Source organism: Talpa occidentalis, unplaced genomic scaffold (genome assembly GCF_014898055.3).
Source record: "Talpa occidentalis isolate TD23 unplaced genomic scaffold, MPIMG_talOcc4v2.1, whole genome shotgun sequence".
In the NCBI taxonomy this organism is placed as follows: domain Eukaryota; kingdom Metazoa; phylum Chordata; class Mammalia; order Eulipotyphla; family Talpidae; genus Talpa; species Talpa occidentalis.
Genome location: NW_026555331.1, coordinates 34978567 through 34998928, shown reverse-complemented (window position 1 = coordinate 34998928; position 20362 = coordinate 34978567). Strand labels below are relative to the sequence as shown.

Below are 20362 nucleotides of genomic sequence, written 5' to 3'. Positions count from 1 at the left end.
GTTCAGTATCAGGGCTGCCCTATAACAGCTTGACAAAGGATTTGCTAAAACAACAAAAGATCAGACCACAGCTTGCACTTTAAAGGAGTCCTCTATGGGGCAGAAATGTCTAGGCCTCAGTCCACTGACTGCCTCAGTCATTGCTGCAGCTGCCCTAGAAAGTGGGGTCCTCCTCTCAAAAGCTGAAGCAGAATCACAAAGAGCCCCGAACTGTCAGTCAACCATGCTGCACTCAGCAGGGAAGCAAACTGGTGGGGCCATCAGAGAATCTAGCCCCTAGGTGTTGGCCTCACCTCCACTAAATTTCTAGGTGAGCTTCCTCAAATCTCTCCTGTTTACCTGACCTCACTTTCTCCTTTTCCTCAGGAAAAGTCTAGCTTCTTCTCACTTTGTTATGCAGAGCATTCAGGGGGGGCAAAAGAATGCTGCTTTTCTAGTGGGAGGAGTCATCTTTAAAACTCAAGAAGGCAGGGCCTCCCTGGTGGCACAAGAGGTTAAGCACAGCACTATGAAGCTATCTGAAGCTTCTGCAGCACCGGTTTGAGCTGGCCAGGGAGCTACCCACATGGCACAGCAGACCTCTCCTGACTCGTCCGCTGCTCCCCTCAGCAGTGTATTTCAGTAGATCCACCTGTTCTGTTCTACGCTCTGTCTCTGGTGAATCCTCTCATCCCCACCCCCCAGCACTTCTGGCTGAATGTATGCATAAATAAATAAATCTTAAAAAAAAAAAACAACCCAAGGAGGCTTATCAGCTATTTCCCCTAAACATGAGTATAAAATATTAAGCCATTCCCTTAATATGAGAGTGGTTGTGATGAATTCTTGTTCTAAATAGCACTTTCGGGCCTCCCCGGTGGCGCAGCGGTTGAACGCTGGGTTGCGAAGCTGTCCACAGCCTCTGCAGCGCCTGTCTGACTGTACCCAGTGCTTGTATAGATAAATAAATCTTTAAAAAAAAAATAGCACTTTCCCATTCTTATTACAGACAGAAACAACTCGGGATGGTGAGAACAGAGTGAAATCGAGGAGCAAAAGCTGAGAGTTTTAACACCCTGGGTAGATGGGGTGTGCCCAATCCCCCCCCCAGGTGTCCTTCTGACCTCTCACTTTCTAAATTCACCTTTGGGATTTAACATTTTACATATGGAGACTAGCTTTGGGTGGGAGTAGTAGAAGTAGGGTCCTTTTCTTAAATATTTATGCTAAATTCCTAAAACAGAATTTTAGGGAATCACATGTCATTCTTTGCTTCCAATTGACATTTGCTAAATGTTTGTTGTGCTATTTCATTAATAATTATGTAGAAAGCAGGAATTTTACTTCACAAACTCAGAAGTTCAAGAAATATATTCATAATTTGTTCAAAACTAAATGAACATTCCTACTGGGTCTATCCTACATTGAAATTCCTGCATTGAAATTATTGATACGTATCATTTTGAAGATTGCCTTTTTTGTAAGATAGATTCCTAAAATGTGGGATTCTTAGGTCAAAAGGCAAGTGCATTTTGAATTTGAGCACATAGTTCAACACACTATCTGCCTTCCCCCTGCCCCTGCCCCAAAGTAAGAGTCTCTGATCATCCACACTCTTTTCAGCCCGGAAGTTCTCCATCTTTCAATTTTTGTTAAACAGATGGGCAAAAATTCAATTTGGTATTATTTTAACTTGCATTTTCCTGGGTACTGGCAAGATTGAACAACTGTTATGTTTTTACAGAATCTTCACTTTCTTTGATCCACTGAGTCATTTGTCTTCTTATTGATTTATAAAAGTCTTATGCAAGTAAGAGCTCTTAACTTTTTTTTTTTAAAGATTTATTTATTTATACAAGCACTGGGTAGAGTCAGAAGTGCGGGAGGGTGAGAGAATTCACCAGAGCCAGAGCGGGGAGCAGAGCAGGCAGAGGGACCGAAGTACACTGCTGAGGGGAGCAGCGGGCGGCAGGAGAGGTCTGCACAACATGTGGGACCTTCCTCCGGTGGCCGGGGAGCAGCCAGGGAGCAACCGGGGATCAAACCAGCGCTACAGAGGCTGCTGGCAGCTTCGCAACCCAGTGCGCTCAACCGCTGCGCCACCGGGGAGGCCCGCTCTTAACTTGTTTTTGAGTGTGTTTGCTGCAAATATTCTTTTAATTTACCACTTGTCTTTTAACTGTTTGTGGGTTAGCAAAGATAGCTTCCTGCTCCTCAGCTCATGTTCCAATGGGGACTTCAGAAGAAAGATAATGATAATGCAACCTGATAAAGGTATACATAGACAATGTTAGAAGGGGCACTTCTAATATCGGCAGCTTATTACTGAAAACAATTGTGAAAATTTGTTTTCACATTAATGGGTAATGAAAAAAACCTATGTACACTGATGGCCACTGGCATATTTTTTTCATAACATCAGGCAAAAAAGATCACTACTTTTTAGATTTTGACTATTCAACCTCATTCAACTTCTACCACTTCTCAACCTTCTACTCCCAAATTCCATTCTTCCTCAGTACATCGTACATCTATCCTCCCTTTTATTTTCAAAGGAATGGATTTTGTTTGTTTGTGATAGAGATTTTAGGTCGCTCTCCAGTATTTAGACCAAATATATACATTAAAGACATCTGAGAAGCCTTTGTTTCTTCAAAGTCTACTATGTGAAAAGAAGTCATATTTTAGTATGTAATATTTTCAAATAGGAGAACTTATTTTCCTTTTTTGTATTCATTCATTTAACAAATTTTAACTACATACCTCCCTATAGTAGGGACTGTTTTAAATACAGTGGATATAGCATTATATCTACATGTTCATAAAACTTACATCTTAGTTGAAGAAGGCAGTTATTAAATTGATAAAAACATAAGTTTATATTAGATGGTGATACATACTACAAAGAAAAATGAGGCATCATAAGGGGTGTTATAGATTGCATTATATTGTCCCCCAAAAGATGCTGAATCCCAGTACCTTTGTTTGTGACCTTACTTGGAAATAGGATCTTTGTAGAAAATCAAGATGAGATTATTAGCATGGGCTCTAATCCAATATGACTGTTTTCATAAAAGGGGGGAATTTGGACAAAGATACACTTGCACACAGGGAGAATACAACATGAAAATAAAGCAGAGTTCTGGGTGATGGATCTGTCAGCCAAGGAAAGCCAAACGTGGCCTACAAAACACCAGAAACTGGGAGCAGGGCATGAAACAAATTTTCCCTACAGCCTTCAGAAGAAACCAACTCTGCCAATACCTTGATCTCAGACTTCAGTATCCAGAATTGTGAGACAATACATTTCTGTTGTGTACCCAACTTGTGGTATCTTGTTATGGCAGCCCAGGACACTAATAATAATAGAGGGAAATTAAGATTTTAGATGGGGTGATGAGAGAAGTTCACCTGAGAACAGACAACAGAATAAAGTAAAGCAGGGAACCAGGTAGAACACACAAAGGTGGGAAGAGCCAAAGCAAATCTGTCTGGTTGTAGCATGCCTTGCAAGTGTAAGCATCTCAAGGTCAGGGTTCTTGATGTAGAGTGAGTGAAGTGGGAAAAAGTGGGAGGAGATAAGGTTAGACTATGTAGGGATTTACTGGCTTTGTGTGGGCATTGGTAAATGACATTATCATTGTCACCAGTAAAGTATCTACTTTTTTCTGTTAAGCAGATTTTATTTTACATGTAACTTGCTTCAGTTATTTGCTGATTTTTTTGTTTACATATAACCAATGAGTTTCAAAAAATGTATAGGCCAATGGATTTCTGTAATCTTGTGTACTTAGAAGTGTTATAGGGCAGCCCTGATACAAAACGGGGTGCCTGACTGTGGGTCCTCACTCGCGCGCTTAAAAGGACTTATCAGGGCCTCCCCAGTGGCGCAGCGGTTGAGCGCTGGGTTGCGAAGCTGCCTGCGGCCTCTGCGGCGCCGGTTCGATCCCCGGCTGCTCCCCGGCCACCGGAGGAGGGTCCCACATGGTGCGCAGACCTCTCCTGCCGCCCGCTGCTCCCCTCAGCAGTGTACTTCGGTCCTTCTGCCTGCTCTGCTCCCCGCTCTGGCTCTGGTGAATTCTCTCACCCTCCCGCGCTTCTGACTGTTACCCAGTGCTTGTATAAATAAATAAATAAATCTTTAAAAAAAAAAAAAAAAAAAAAAAAAAGGACTTGTCAATACTCTACTGCAGGCACACAAGAAAGGTTAATAAAAGGTTTATTTACAAGGGAAGGGCAAATGAGGAAATGTACAGCTCAGGGAGAAAAATGGGAGACAAAGTTTTAAATGCATCCTACCCGATCCGCCGATCAGGAATCCCAAATGGCACTCTGAGAGCTGGCCACAAGCCAGGAGCCGTGAAGCCAGGAGGCAAGCGACAGAGGGAGAGACCCCAAGGCCCACGTGTTTGGTTTTTATACCCAACCTGGCTGCTTAACTCCACCCTCAGGTCCAAGCCACCTTCCCTTTGGTGGTGACGGGATTTGTCTTTCCCAATGTCTTGATGACTTTGGTCTGGAGTGGGGGTGGAGTCCACAAAGCCTGTATGGGATTAGCTCAGAACATCCTGTTCCCCTAACAGAACAATTCCCTAATTAAATGAGATACTTGAAGAAAAACATTTTGTCATACTGCAAAGTTTCCATCATACATGTTAGTTTTTTCAATTATATAGAAATTTTCAAATGTCAAAAATAGTATGGAGACTAAGATAATGTATACTCACATATCCGCCACCCTGATTTAGAAAATGTTCTAATTTTTGTTTCTAAATGTTTCTAAATGTTTGTTTTGCTATTTTTAAATAAATGAAATATCACAGATGAAGTTTTCTTGCTACTTCTCATTACCTTCTGTTGATTTATTCATTAATGTCTTCATTTACTAACTTTCATTTAACTACTTTCTATATGATCAAGCCAACTGATTCAAACAAGCAAGTCTGGGCTTGTTTCCTTTCCTCAAACTGCTCCCAATCTAGCAACATGGGGCAGATAAGAAAATACCTGGAAGGAAGGTGAGTTGGGGTGGGAAAGGAGTGTGTATCTCAGACATCTGGATAAAAATACAAATGTAAAGATGATCATTTAATATAAATTATAATGAGCTAATATTGGAAAAGTGGATGTCAACCCGATGTGAATGCCAAAAGAGAAAAGAGGAAGAGAAGGAACAAGAAGAGATGAAGGGGGAAAAAAAAAGATGAAAAGGAATGATAGGGCCTCCCCTGGTGGTGCAGCGGTTGTGTACTGGGCTGCAAAGCTGCCCGTAGCCTCTGCAGCGCAGGTTCCATCCCTGGCAGCCAGAGAGGGTCACACATGGCACGTAGTGTATTTCGTCAGTCTGCCTGTTCTGTTCCCCGCTCTGGCTCTGGTGAATTCTCTCACCCTCCCACGCTTCTGACTGTACCCAGTGCTTGCATAAACAAACAAACAAACAAACAAATAAATAAATTTAAAAAGAAAAAGGAATGATATCACAATCTTAAAAGCTCCAAATAATCTCCTTTTACAAACACACATAAAGAGTGAAGGGGTGATGATCACAGACATGCTCTGCCTCTATGGGAACCTGACCTAGGGACTGTGGCTTAGGTATTTGCAGTTTTTGGTACAATGCCGCAATGGCATCTTCTTCTCTCCTATGTTAGAATGGCATTATTATGGGGATAACCTAGGATCATCTCCCATACAATATATACATACATACATACATACATACACACATATATAAATAAAGCACACTATTTTCAAGCTTTGGTTTTTTAGTTCTGATTCAAAATTTGTGCAAGGCAACTCACTAAAACCACATGACAAATAAGACAGGTCTTGCCATCAATCTCCCTTACTCTCTGACAAAGGATTTTGTGGATTAAGAATATGGAACATTTCGTAATGATAGTCCCAAAATAGCAAATGGTCATTTTGTACTAGATGGGTAGGAACATAGAAGAAAATAACAAAACTAAAGAGAAGACAGCTTCTGCACTGAAAAAGTGGCAATATAAGACCACAGAGGAAGCCAAAGGGCAAATGGATAAAACTGCAATTGTACTCACATGTGACCTCTTTGCCTCTTATTGTTTCTGATTGTGTTCTTAGAATCGTATGGTAGACATGGTTTTAGCAAATGAAAACCTGACACTTGCTAATTTTATCACAATTCATAGAGTCTAGTTCATACCAAGCATATAGCCAGTACTAAGTGCTCAAAAATGTTGAGATGACTAGCTTTCCTTCAAGGCTAAAATGGTCTATTTGTATGTATTCTTAAAAATAGTAATTGAGGATATGTATGTTACATTGAAAAGCACAACACATTCAAGTACTCCATACTCATAATTGATAGCAAGTACTCAAAAAATCACATAACTACCATGTCTGACTATTAGATGAGCAGTAGAAACTTTTCACAAGGGAACCTATTCCTTTCAGCTTGAATGTCTTCACATTCTGCCATTGTTAGAGTTGCTGGGTCTGATTTGCAATTCCGGTTGGAAGATTCACATTTATATACCATTGTAGTGCAAAACAGGAAATGTTTCCTCTGGGTTCATGCAGCCCTACAAACTTGTGCCTTTCTGCAAAGAGAAAAGCTCCCTTTCCTCAAAGATGCCTCAAACCAGCCCACACTAGTTCCACTTGCCCCCTTGGCTGGGCACATTTGTTCAGTACACAAACTGTATAACCAGGTGCCTTGTGTCCAGTGCCAAGACAATGGCTTTCTGAACAATACTCCCTAAACCGGGCACTCAGCCAGGCACTGAAAATAAAAAGAGGAATAAAACAGAACCTACCTTTGGAGACTGGGAAGAGGGCCATATAAAAGATCACCACAAACAGACTTAGTAATCAAAGAGAAACACACGCAAATTGCTATAGGGATCACAAATGAAGAAATCACTCATTTTTCTTGGATGGAACTGAAGTCAAGGAAAATTCAAAAAGGAAAAGGCATTTGAATTTGGGCTCACAGGATGAGGTCCATGAGGTGAGAGAAGGGCATCAGGATTTTTAGTGACAAGCACAAGCTCAAGGGTCACTTCCTGTACCCCCAACTTCAGGAAAGTCTAAGTTGCAGCTTCCTCACTTTGATCTAGGTCTTTGGTCACCATTTTTGTTTGGTTTGTTTTCTTTTGTCTCTTTTTGCCTTTGAAGTGATCTAGACAAACTCAGCAGTGTAATAAACTTCATTTGCCAGGACTGTCCCCCTGTGTAGCTTTCTTGGGAGTCTGTGGAGCAGTAGGTGGCTAGTCAAAGGCTGTGGATTTGGGATTGTGGCCAAATGCCTCCTTGAAGATATAGCACTCAAGGACATTCCAGGAAGAGGGAGCAGCATAATCCCTAGTATTTTGTTTGCCAGATGGAAATATCTCTAGTGACAAACATATTTAATTTGGCTGCAGGTGTGACCTTTGGTTACGCAATAGAATTGTGGATCAGGTAGAATCTAATTTTCAAAGATCTAGAATGTTTAGTTCCCTAGAAGGATCAGTTAGTTTTGCCCTGAAAGGCTGTTCCAAGACCACAGACTACATTTCTAACTCTAGTGAACCTTTTCCCTTGTTGGCAAGTGTTACTGGTTGCTAGAAGATTCAGGAGGGAACATGTGCATAGCATAGCTCCACACAAAGCCACTTGCAGAAAAACAACTCAGTTTGTGTCCTTTTGGCAGGAAGTCAGAAACATGTTCTCTGAGTCATCAAGGGAAAGCAGTCTAAGGAAGGCATCAGAGTGGTTGTGAGGCTACAGTAGGGGGTTGGTGGCAATGACCTTTGTTTCTTTCCCTATAGCAGGCACTCTGCGGCTGCTTCGATGTTCTGCAATGATGTCGTCTGAATTTGTTTAGGGAGTTCATGGAGGCCCAGGAGCTTCACTGGGTGCTGTTTTGTACAATAAAGACAACAACAACAACAACAAGCCAACTCTGTTTTCACTGATTAGTTCCAAACTAGCTATTCCAGGCCACACATTCACAAACCAGTTTTTCATTTGATGACCCCTATATTGAAATAAAAGGTAAGGGTTTAGGTTACATAGTACCAGTGCTCAGGAACTGCCTGAGGGCCCTCACTGCATGACAATCTGATAACTGCTAAAAGTACTAAGGAGTACTTCCCCACTCTGTTTTTATGACCCACTGACTGAGGAATGGAAAACACTGGCCCATATTAGTACCCAGGAAGGAGTCATCAAAGAGAGAACAGGACAAACTCAAGAACAATTTGTAAACCCCAAAAGCACATTTCTACAAAGTAGGCAGGTACATTAAAACATGGCAGGTCAAAAATAAAAACCAAGGGCAGCCACAGCGAGTTGAGAGATGTGTCAGGCTATATTTAAGGGTCTTGTTAAAGCTGGTCATATGTTAATAAGTATCACTGGGAAAGTACTAAGCACCAAACTATCACTTCATAAAAAAAAAAAAAAAAATCACTTCATTAAGACTTCACATTCCTCAGCAAAGGAAAATAATAAAGATACCCCCATTCCACCTGTTGCTTATGCCAAAAGCATAACTATCATTTCTTTTATTCTTTTTTTCACTACCTGGTACTTCCACCTCCCATAAGTTAAACCTCCAAATTATATATTGGTCTGTCCTTTTTTTTCCATCTCCACTGCTACCATCTCAGTCCAAGCCACAATAATATGTGGCCCACACCACTTCAATAGCCTACGTAGTGGTTTCTCCATACTCCAGTTCCCCTCCATCTCCGCTTTCTGTTTGGGAAAGGTCTTCATAAGCATAAACAAATGTAATAAATTAATACAGGGAAAGTTCTATAATTTGACAACAAAAAAACTTAAAATTTTGAAATACCAGCAGACTCCCTTAGCAGTAGGAGTGAGTGGAGTGAGGAAGAGAGAACATTTTTATTGTGTTTCCGTATTACTTAATTTATTCAGTGAGTATGTACATATTTAAAAATAAAAGAAGACAAAATAACATGTTGTAAATAAGTAAAAGTTAATAAAAAACTGGAAAAATAGTTGACACAAATATAACAAAGGCTTAATACATTTGATAGTCTTAATATATAAAAGCTCATACAGGTCAAAAAGAAAAGCATTAAGATCATCAGATTAAAATAAGAAAAATATTATATTTTGAACTCAATGACTATGTTTTTAACAAGAAAATGTGTAAGGATGATGTTAAGAATCACTGAAAATTAAATTCAAATATGAGATAAATAGAAAATGTTCTATTCTACTAATAATCAAATAAATAAAAAGTAGAAGTGAAATATCACTTTTTGTCTATTAAAGAGAGTAGCAAGCCTATTAAACAGACTTAAAATTTTTTCATTTTCATCCAGAGTTTGTGGGAGGACAAAATTTCTCTTTGGTAAGAATTTTGGTAATGTCTGATAGCTTAGAAGTTCAGTCTTTTGACTAGTGATTTTATATCTAGGAATTCATAAGGTAATAACTACAGATATGCATAAGACTCAATAATAAAGGTTTACTTAAGAATAATGTGTACAGTCAAAAATTGGGGAAATTATAAGAATTGAATAATAAAAGTATAGTTAAACTGATGGTGTTACATCTATCAATGAGTTATAATGTTATAGAAATGTTTATGAGGGCTTAATATATTAAGTAGATATTTTTCATGAGTTAGGTGTAAATTTTACATAATTCCAATAAAAATACCTCAGTAGAAAAACTGACCCTAAAAGTCAAAAGAATGGCCAGAAAAATTCTAGAGAGGAAAAAGGCAATCAGAAAGGACTTAGTACTACCAGATATATTTTATTTATTTTATTTTTTTAAAGATTTATTTATTTATTTATACAAGCACTGGGTACAGTCAGAAGCGCGGGAGGGTGAGAAAATTCACCAGAGCCAGAGCAGGGAGCAGAGCAGGCAGAAGGACCGAAGTACACTGCTGAGGGGAGCAGCGGGCGGCAGGAGAGGTCTGCGCGCCATGTGGACCCTCCTCTGGTGGCCGGGGAGCAGCCAGGGATTGAACTGGCACTGCAGAGGCTGCGGGCAGGTTTGCAACCCAGCGCTCAACCGATACGCCACCAGGGAGGCCCCTACCAGATATATTTTAAAGCCTCAAGAGTGAACCACTCTTAAGATTGTGGTTCTAGAACATTAAGAGAGGAACAAATAAAACAGTATAAATACAAAATACATGCAAGGAAAAAAGGCGAACTCCTGAAGAAATGATAAGACTAGATCAATGTAAATAAAATGGTTGACTCCATGTCTTCATAACATTTACCTTCTCCAAAAAATGGAAAAAGAAATGTAAAAATTGAAACTGTATAAGAAACCAGAAGTACTAGAAGAAAACAAAGAAAAAAAATTCTTTTAAAAATTGAAAAAAGGGGAAGCCCTTTTCGAAGTGTTTAAAAATCCAAAAGCCATCACAGTAAATACTGGTGAGTTTGACTATATAAAAACATATCACAAAATTACTACATAGCAAGATTCCACAATAAAAATCAAAACCAAGGCAAACGGAGAGAAATATTGTAATCTCTATCCCACTGAGCTAGTTTCTCTCATGTATATAGAGCTCTCAGAAATCAATATAGAAGAGGGCCTCCCCGGTGGCGCAGCGGTTGAGCGCTGGGTTGCGAAGCTGCCCGCGGCCTCTGAGGCGCCGATTCGATCCCCGGCTGCTCCCCGGCCACCGGGGGAGGGTCCCACATGGCGCGCAGACCTCTCCTGCCGCCCGCTGCTCCCCTCAGCAGTGTGCTTCGGTCCTTCTGCCTGCTCTGCTCCCCGCTCTGGCTCTGGTGAATTCTCTCACCCTCCCGCGCTTCTGACTGTACCCAGTGCCTGTATAAACAAAACAAACAAATAAATAAATAAAACATGCCTCTATTTGGAAAAAAAAAAAAAATGTGAAAAAAAAAAAAAAAAATCAATATAGAAGACCTGCAACTGATAGAAAAGTGGGCAAAACGTCTGAGATGACAGTTGATAGAAAAAGCTATAAAAGCTACTCTAAAACTATGAAAATATTCCGATCTTCACTCAAAATAAGAAAAATGCAAAATAAAACCATATTGTCTTGCTACTTTTTAGTTTATCCACTTGTCAAAATTCCCCAAATTTGATAACACACCCTTTTGGCAAGACTCTTCAGAATTGGGTACTTTCATAATAAACAACTAATAGGAGCATAAAATAACAGAACTTCTAGGAAGGAAACTTAATTGCATCTATCAAAATGACAATTTTATGTAGTCTTTGACCCAGAAATTCTACTTCTGGGAATTTATTTATGCATTTGCATGCAAAAATGATGCACAAAGTCAATAACTGGGCACTGCTTGTCATAGCAAATAATTAGGAAAAAAACCAGTATTTCCACCATTTTGTGTTTTGAATAATGCTGCTATGAACATGGCCTAAAATTTTCTTTGCATTCTCACTTGTATATTTTTATATTTAAACATTTTTGCACCATGGAAATTTCATTAATAATTAGTAGCTCCAAAGCTTGATGATACTAGCAACAATGATTTATTATTTGTCCTGGTTCTGTGGTTTGGTTGGGGGTTCTTCTGTTTGTTTAGCTGGTCTCAGTCATGTGGTGGCATTCAGCTGGGTGATCTGGTAGACTTGGAGGTCCACATAGTCTCATTCATATGTCTGCAGCTGGTCTTGGCTCTTGCAGGTTCTCCTTCATGTGACCTCTTACCCTTTGATAGATTAGAACAATTTCCTTAGATGGCAGCCTCAGAGAAGTGCTCAATAGGAGGAAAGTGGAAGCTGCAAGGTTCCTGAGGTGTAGGCTACAGAACTTGCACGATGTCACTTTTGTTATATTGGTCAAAGAATATCATAAAGACAGTTCAGATTCAAAGGGAAGGAAACAGATTCTACTTCTTGATGAGAGCAGTTGCAAAAAAAAATATGGCAATACTTAATTGGCCATAGGAATATATTATCTGTTCAAAAATATTAAATGAAAGTGTCTATAAATAAATCTTAATGATACGGGAGAGTTCATGCTATAATAATTTTAAAGAGCAGAGAACCAATGGTATATGACTTGTGTGATTCATATCCATACTACCAAGTCTCCTGAATTTCCTGCTAGCTCCCTGATAATTCTATTTCTCATTTCCACTAGAGATAATGGCTTCAAGGAATATGGATTATTTCATATAACGAAACGTTCTGAAGAAAGGCCGTTCCAGTGGTTGAAAATTCATCTACATACTCAAGTCAGCAGAAACTCAGAGCCACATCAGCATTTCACCTAAATCCTCCAGCTAGACTCCCTCATGATGTAAGATGGTGTCTAAGTCACATTCAGAAAAGATAATATCCAGAGGAAGAAGAAGTATACTACTTCCCTTCCCATGTTTCTCTGGCCCCCTTCTTGTCTAAAATTCTGAAAAATTTTAAACACACTGAAAACCTTGCACCTAGATCCAACAATTGATAATATTTTCCCACATGCTATAATTGCTTAGTCTCTCTCCTTCACTCCGCGTAAGATATAGACTATATAAGGGTTTTAGGAAAAATTTCTGTATCTGTTGAAATCAAGTTGCAGACATCATGACACTTTACCCCTAAATAATTCACTTTGTATTTCCTAAGAATAAAGATATCTCCTGGGCCTCCCCGGTGGCGCAGCGGTTGAGCGCTGGGTTGCGAAGCTGCCCGCGGCCTCTGCGGCGCCGGTTCGATCCCCGGCTGCTCCCCGGCCACCAGAGGAGGGTCCCACATGGCGTGCAGACCTCTCCTGCCGCCCGCTGCTCCCCTCAGCAGTGTACTTCGGTCCTTCTGCCTGCTCTGCTCCCCGCTCTGGCTCTGGTGAATTCTCTCACCCTCCCGCGCTTCTGACTGTACCCAGTGCATGTATAAACAAAACAAACAAACAAACCAGCAAACAAATAAATAAAGCATGCCTCTATAAAAAAAAAAAAAAAAAAAAAAAAAAAAAAAAAGATATCTCCTATAAATCACAATAGCATCATACTTAAGGAAAATTATCAGTAATTCCCTAATAATACTTAATTTTCAAAGCTCAAATTTCCTTATTTGTCCCCATAATGCTTTTTATACTCTCCAAACCAGAATCCAAGCAAATTTCATATTTAGCATTTGGTTTCATATTTTTTTTTATCTCTTTGAGTATAGACCATTACCCTAATTTGTTTTCTTGAAACTGAGTTTTTCTTTGAAATTTACCTGATTTCCTCATGGTGTCACTTATTTTCTTCTTGAATTTTATTTCTTATAAACTTTAAAATTAGATGTGGATGCTTAATTAAGTGTATGTTAAACCTTTTTGGCAAGAATATCTTATAAGCAGCAAGGCAAACATTCTCAGAATCGCCACAGTGGACTTTTCCAGAAGGATCATAGGCCACAGTAGGGAAACATGCGCTGTCCTGTACCATCCACTGGTGATAAATGTGGAAATACCATGCTTTATGGGCCTCCCCAGTGGCGCAGCGGTTGAGCGCTGGGTTGCGAAGCTGCCCGCGGCCTCTGCGGTGCCGGTTCGATCCCCGGCTGCTCCCCGGCCACCGGAGGAGGGTCCCGCATGGCGCGCAGACCTCTCCTGCCGCCCGCTGCTCCCCTCAGCAGTGTACTTCGGTCCTTCTGCCTGCTCTGCTCCCCGCTCTGGCTCTGGTGAATTCTCTCACCCTCCCGCGCTTCTGACTGTACCCAGTGCATGTATAAACAAAACAAACAAATAAATAAATAAATAAAACATGCCTCTATAAAAAAAAAAATAAAAGAAATACCATGCTTGGTTCACTCATTAGATGTACTTCTGTGAGCTGAGGATGATGCCCATCCTCTGTAGGAGAGGGGAGGGTTTCATGCATTAAAAGGGTTTTGCCAGAAAGGAAGAAGCAGGCAGTTCCCTTCCCTACTCCTTTCTTGTCTGCAGCAAGTTCCCTTGGTGTTACTTCACCATATACCTGATATCTGCCCACTTTTCTCCATCGCCACTTCTATACCTATCCAAGTCACCTACAATCTCACCTGGTCTCTAGCTATAAGCTGGTCTCCCTGCTTCCAATCTATTTTTCAAACAGACACCAGAGTTGTCTTTTAAAATTCAGGTTATGTCAAATCCTTGCTTTACTTTCTTCTTCAGTGGCTTCACATCTATATCTAAGGTAAAATCCTCAAACTTGGCCTGCAAAATGTCACATCATTTGGTCCCTGCTTAGCTCTCAGCCTCACATGGGCCACCCTCCTGCACACTCAGTAAGTGCCCATCACACAGTTTCCATTCTGTCCTTTTAATGTGCTAAACCCTTTACTGACTTTTATGCACTTGCAGTTCCCTCTTTTTTTTTTTTTTTAAATAGGAGATACCATCATGTGATTTATTTATTTTTTTATTTATTTTTAAGATTTATTTTTATTTATTTATACAAACACTGGGTACAGTCAGAAGCGCGGGAGGGTGAGAGAATTCACCAGAGCCAGAGCGGGGAGCAGAGCAGGCAGAAAGACCGAGGTGCACTGCTGAGGGGAGCAGCGGGCAGCAGGAGAGGTCTGCGCGCCATGTGGGACCCTCCTCTGGTAGCCGGAGAGCAGCCGGGGATCGAACCGGAGCTGCAGAGGCCGCAGGCAGCATCTCAACCCAGCGCTCAACCGCTGCGCCACCGGGAAGGCCCTGCAGTTCCTTCTTGTTGAACATTACCCCTCCATTCACATTTTGCCTGGCAGTAAAAAATAGTAGTCATTAAGGGTTAAATTGTGTCCCTCCCCCCAAATTCAAATATTAAAGTCCTAACCTCCACTACTTTAGAATATGACTGTTATTTGGAGATAAGGTCTTTAAAGAGGTAATTAAGGTAAACTGCCTTAATGATTAGCATGGGCTCTAGTCCAATATTACTGGTGTTCTTATAAAAGATGAGACTAAGCACAGAGATACACAGAGGGAAGACTATGTGAAGATACAGGGAAAAAGCAGCCATCTACAAGTGAAGGAAAGAGGGCTCAGTAGAAATCAACCTGCAGACATCCTGGTCGTGGACACCAGAACGGTGAAAAAGTAAATTTCTGTTGGTCAAGTCATCTAGTCTGTGGCACTTTAGGAGTTCCTGGGTAAATTTAAGCAGTAGTTAAGAGGATGCATTGTGGTGCAGCCTTCCTAGGTGTAGATCCTGTCTTTGCCAATATACTAGCTGTGTATCTTTAGGCAAATTACTTACTTTTCCATACCTTGTTCTCCTTTTCTGTATGATGGGGATAATAACTACTGTATTATCTGGTTTGCCCAAGATTAAGGGGTTTTCAGGGATGCAGGACTTTCAGAAGCTGCCATCATCAGAAGTCCTGCGAGGCTGTCACGGTGAACCTCACTGTGTTTGACATTGCTGCCAAAGGGGAGCTCTTGAGCCATCTTTGAGATGTTTGCAGACAAAATTTCAAAGACAGTAGAAACTTTCATGCTCTGAGCACTGGGGAGAAAGGACTTTGTTTAAAGGTTCCTCCTTTTATAGAATTATGCAGGATTTATGTGCCAGGGTGGTGACTTCACACACCAGAATGGCACTGGTGGCAAGTTCATCTATGGGGAAAATTTTGATGAGCTTTTCATCCTGAAGCATATAGGTCCCACAGTCTTGTCAACGGCTAATGTAGGAAGCAACACAAATGGTTTCCAGTTTTTTATTTGCACTGCCAAGACTGAGAGGTTGGATGGCAAGCATTTGGTCTTTTGCAAGGTGACAGGGGGCATGAATATTGTGGAATTCATGGAGTGCTTTGGGTCCGGGACTGGTCAGACCGGCAAGACACCATTGCTGACCGTGGACAAATCTATTACATTTGATCTGTTTTATCTTAACCACCAGACCATTCCTTCTGTAGCTCAGGAGCACACCCCTTTATGCCCACCTGTTTGAAATAGCCTATAATATTTATGCTCTGCCTATAGTTCTTTGGGTTCCAAATTTTCCTTCTCTCCTTCAAAGTCTAGCTGGATTGCAGAGTTAAGTTTATGATTATGAAATAAACAACAAACAGGGCCTCCCTGGTGGCGCAGCGGTTGAGCGCTGGGTTGCAAAGCTGCCCATGGCCTCTGCAGCGCCGGTTCGATCCCCGGGTGTTCCCCGGCCACCAGAGGAGGGTCCCACATGGCGCGCAGACCTCTCCTGCCGCCCGCTGCTCCCCTCAGCAGTGTACTTCGGTCCTTCTGCCTGCTCTGCTCCCCACTCTGGCTCTGGTGAATTCTCTCACCCTCCCGCGCTTCTGACTGTACCCAGTGCATGTATAAACAAAACAAACAAACAAATAAATAAATAAAACATGCCTCTATATAAAAAAAAAAAAAAAAGAAATAAACAACAAACAAACAAACGAATCCTGAACAGTTATCCTAAATGGGATATGGTTGTTGTGAGACTGAATTAATACTTATAGCATACTAGAACAATGCCCGACACATGGTAAGTATTCAATTAGCAACAGATATTATTACAATTATTAATAACTACATTTCAGATCTCAGTTTAACTGTCACTTTCTCATATACTTTTACTGATATCTTAAATTGGATTAGAAATTCCTATTAAACTCTTTAAAAGAATCTGGTTCTTTTTGGGGTTCCCTAAAATCCATTCTCTTTACTTTCAAATATAATAGGACTCCTGGGTTTTTTGTTTTTTTTAAAGATTCATTTATTTATGCAAACAAGAGCTGGGGTGCAGGCCAGAGGTACAGAGGTGAGAGGATTCACCAGAGACAGAGTGGGAAGCAGAACAGGCAGATCTACTGAAATACACTGCTGAGGGGAGCAGCGGGCAAGACAGGAGAGGTCTGCTGCACCATGGGTCACCTCCCTTGCTGGGGATCAAACTCATGTTGCAGTAGCTGTGGATTGCTTCACAGTGCTGACGCTTAACCCCCTGTGCCACCAGGAAGGCTCTGGACTCCTGTTTTTTAACTGAGCACATGGCTACCTGGAATAAAGACTAATTCTTAGGTCTTCTTTGTAGAAAACTAAGTTTTGACTTAAGGGTTATGAGCAGATGTAACATGTACAAATTCTGAGTTGTGCCTTTAAAGCAGGAAGTTTCTTGACCCAAGGAAGCTGAGAGAGAGAGAGTTCATTGTGTCTGTGAACTTGAACGAAAAAAATAAAATGACATCTGTATTTTCACTAACTGAAATTTAGCATTTGCTTTAATTATGAATATAGGCAAAAAGGCAAAAAGTATTAGTAGTAACTGTAATATTGCCACCAAGAGAAATTACAAATACTTTCATATCATAAACAGTTTTTGCAGACATCTAAAACATTGCTTATGTTCATTACTACTTGAAATCTGAAGTTAGGCTTACTCCTAGAGCTTACTTACTATTGTGGCATGCTTACAGAAGCATATATATTGCCATATACCATGGTACAAAAATGGTTGGAAGTCATGGCTTAGAGAGAAGGGCACCTTGCCTCTTGCCCTTCACAACTGCTGCTGGCTGGTATGTGGATCTAGCCGTGGGCCATCTTGGATAACAGGTGAGAGCTATATTCTCAGATGGTGGAGCAACCAGACTGAGAGGGCCTGGGTCCCTCGGAACCTTGGATACTCCAAGCAATTCTAGATTTATACTCGAATTGCTACTTGAAAGAGGAATACATGTCTTATCTTTTTTGTTACTATAATTTTGTATATTAGTTTAGTAGGTGGAGTTATATCCTTATTAATACAATAGCAATTATCATATTTTGTAATTATATTTATTTGTGATGATCTTTGCTTGAAAGTCTTTACTACTAAAGAATAAGCTTTTTGAGGATGTGAAACCTATTTGTTCACTCTGTAATTTTAGCAACTGCCTACAGGGTAGCCAAAGTAGACTGTCATTAAGTGTGTCAAAATAAGTAAAATAATGGCGTATGAAAATGTTTATGACTATGATAGGTTAATCAAATGATACAGTATAGGCAATATGTAAAACATGCAAAAAGTCTATGCACAGAAAAAAGGTGGAAGAAAATACCAAAATACGATCAGTAACTGAATTACAGGTTTTTACATGACTTTTTTTCCTACTTTTGCTTTTATTTCCAGATTTCTCTATGTGTAAGTATATACATATTATGTACATATACTATACACATATATTATATACATATATATAATGCAAAACATGTAATAGAAGAAAGTGAACTGAGAAGTCAGTTGATCCCTAGGAAACTTGGAGAAGGAAGAGAGAATGTGTGGAGTATTCTTGTCCAGGAAGGATTAGCTAGCTGTGATCTAGTATAGACTCTTTCAGACATTTTAGATACTCAATGTGCCATGTAAAAGGCAACAGGCCAGCCTGACTTTTAACATAAGGATTGAAACTTATTACTTAATTAAGAGGCCATGGAAAAATTTAGAGATGGAGCAATATTGTGAAATAAGGCATAATTCTTTAAAATATAGTAGTCAACCAAAGGACAATCTTTATTGGGTTAAAGTTTGAGAAGAAATGTTATTACACTTCATCTACAATTATACAATTGGATCAGTTATAATAACCAGGGAATCATATACTTAAAGAGGACATACTGAGCTAAAAGCTAAGTTAAACAAATTGTGCTTCTGTGGTTACTTACATTGTTAATCCTTTGGCTCAGCACTGAGCTTCTGCCTTGATTATAACCCTGACTGCATAAAAAATGTATGCATATTTCAAACATATTGGTTTTGGTATCAAGAAATTAGATGGGGGCTTCCCCGGTGGCGCAGCGGTTGAGCGCTGGGTTGCGAAGCTGCCCGCGGCCTCTGCAGTGCCAGTTCGATCCCCGGCTGCTCCCTGGCCACCGGAGGAGGGTCCCACATGGCACGCAGACCTCTCCTGCCGCCTGCTGCTCCCCTCAGCAGTGTACCTCGGTCCCTCTGCCTGCTCTGCTCCCCGCTCTGGCTCTGGTGAAGTCTCTTAATCTTAAATCTTAAGAAAAAAAAAAAGAAATTAGATGGGAAATATTTTCATGTGCTCATAATTATAAAAAAAAATTAAACTTAAATGCTAGCAAATAATAAAAGTTCAATAAATGTTAATTGGTGATAACGTGTTATCCATAGCATAATTTTTAAAATTCTTAATCTTTCCTCTATTGCCCTAAATGGAATTCTCCCTCCAGGTTTAAATTCTCCCTTCATCTTTTTTTTCCCCTAGGTTTATAACATCTTTAATATAGTTGTGATTACTAGAAATAGCTGTATTTTTAGTATAGATTGATTGCTCTAAATACAAAGAAACAAATGAAACACATCCATCAGAAAGATGTGAAACTCAATACTGGGCATAAAATGGAAGAGAAGTTAACCGCTAATGATAACTATTAGAAAATAATTTTTAACAAAACTGTATAATCATGACTCTTGTACAGTTATAAAATAAACACATCTCAAAAATTTCATTTTAACTCATGAATTATTGAGGGAACTAGTTAAGCTGTTGCAACCAAGTCAAAGAAATATTCACATAAATATTCTAAGGCAGCCAGGAATGATTAAGTAAATCTGCTTAACAAATATGAAAGATATCAAACTGGCAAAACTGGTCAATTTTTACAGAACAAAATATCAACTGAATCGCCAATGGACATAATTTGCATATTAATGGATAAGAATAATTTGCATTGTGACTATTCTGTAACTTACAAAATTGTATTGATAAACTAGCTCATAGGCAAAGAAAGGCACAAAGGTCTCACTGAATCAGATAACTTGGAAAAAAGTTGGACAATGTCTAGCTTTCAATGGAGACTCACAGCGGTCATTTTGGTGCTTTTTAAACATCTTTCTTAATGTTTTCCCTACGTAGTTGACTTGGCTTGAATGCTATTTATTGGTCAGGCACTGCCCTGGGTATCTTAAATGTATTAACTCATTTAATCTTATAAGAAAATTGTAAGATAGAATCTATTATTTCCATTTACAGGTGAAGAATCTGAGGCATGAAAAAAGGGGAGGCTGTCATGTAAGGTCCCAAAGATAATAGGCAGTAGAGTCAGGATATGAATCTAGGTAGTTTTACAAGATCTATGTTGCGAATGAGAAAATGTGAAGGAAAAAGAATTGATAGGACCTGATCAGTTAGATTACATTAGATATAAAGGAGGGAAGAGGTAAAGATGATGCCAAAGTGTTTCCCCTGGTTGTCTGTAAGAAGGGGGACACTGTTGGGATAACTAAAGAGACTAAGAAGAGAAGTTAATATGATTGGGATTTTTGACATACGGATTTTGAAGTAATGGTAAGATATGCAAATGAAAAAGCCTAGTAGCGCAGGAGATGAGAACTGGAGATGTTAATGAATGATACCCCCCACCCCCCCAAGTTTTAACTGTGGTATTGAAAACCCTAGGGCTTGTTTGTCAAAACTAAGGGACAGAAGCTCAGAGGGAAGAGAGTACATTCTGCTG

At 40.0% G+C, this 20362-nt stretch overlaps 1 pseudogene; it reads left to right on the top strand.

Moving 5' to 3' along the window:
* Positions 1-15394: 15394 nt before the first annotated feature.
* Positions 15395-15772, top strand: LOC119249533 (peptidyl-prolyl cis-trans isomerase A-like; annotated as a pseudogene).
* Positions 15773-20362: the final 4590 nt, after the last annotated feature.